The sequence below is a fragment of the Nannospalax galili genome, unplaced genomic scaffold (genome assembly GCF_000622305.1).
Source record: "Nannospalax galili isolate Female #2095 unplaced genomic scaffold, S.galili_v1.0 scaffold158, whole genome shotgun sequence".
NCBI classification, from domain to species: Eukaryota; Metazoa; Chordata; class Mammalia; order Rodentia; family Spalacidae; genus Nannospalax; species Nannospalax galili.
This window is the reverse complement of record NW_008345290.1, coordinates 6,328,295-6,328,856: the sequence shown is the minus strand read 5'-3', so window position 1 is coordinate 6,328,856 and position 562 is coordinate 6,328,295.

Below are 562 nucleotides of genomic sequence, written 5' to 3'. Positions count from 1 at the left end.
TACTGTCAGAGAAATGACACACAGCTTGGGGTTGAATCAAGAGTCACCAGCAGTCAAGGTGGGAGCTAACATCCCAAAAAACTCTCAACCCTGAGGGGAGGCAGAATAGGGTCTATAAAGCTTAAAACCACAATCATATCATGCCGGGGGCAAAGCTGATAACCATAGTTATATCAGGTCACTATAGTTAGACCAGACCAGTGGCAGGTCAGTTAACAAAGAAGTTTTCAGTTAATAAAATGTTTCAGTTAGGAAAAACAAGTTTCTCAGAATTGCAGAGACAATGGGCTCCATGGTGATACAGGTATAGTTGAGAGGGAGGATATGCTACCTGGATGTGCTACCCGGTTACTTGTAAGTTTCCCAGTATTGTAGAAACAATTTAATCCATGAAACAATCTGCACAAGATGTTCTGCCTGGCTGGCTGCAATTAGCATGGGCTGGTGGGTGAGCATCTAGGCAGAAACACAGGGTGAGAAAAAGTCAGCTAGAACAAAATGGAGGGAGTCAGGCTTTGCCATTTGAATATCTATATATAAATATAGAGAGAGAGCTCTCTAA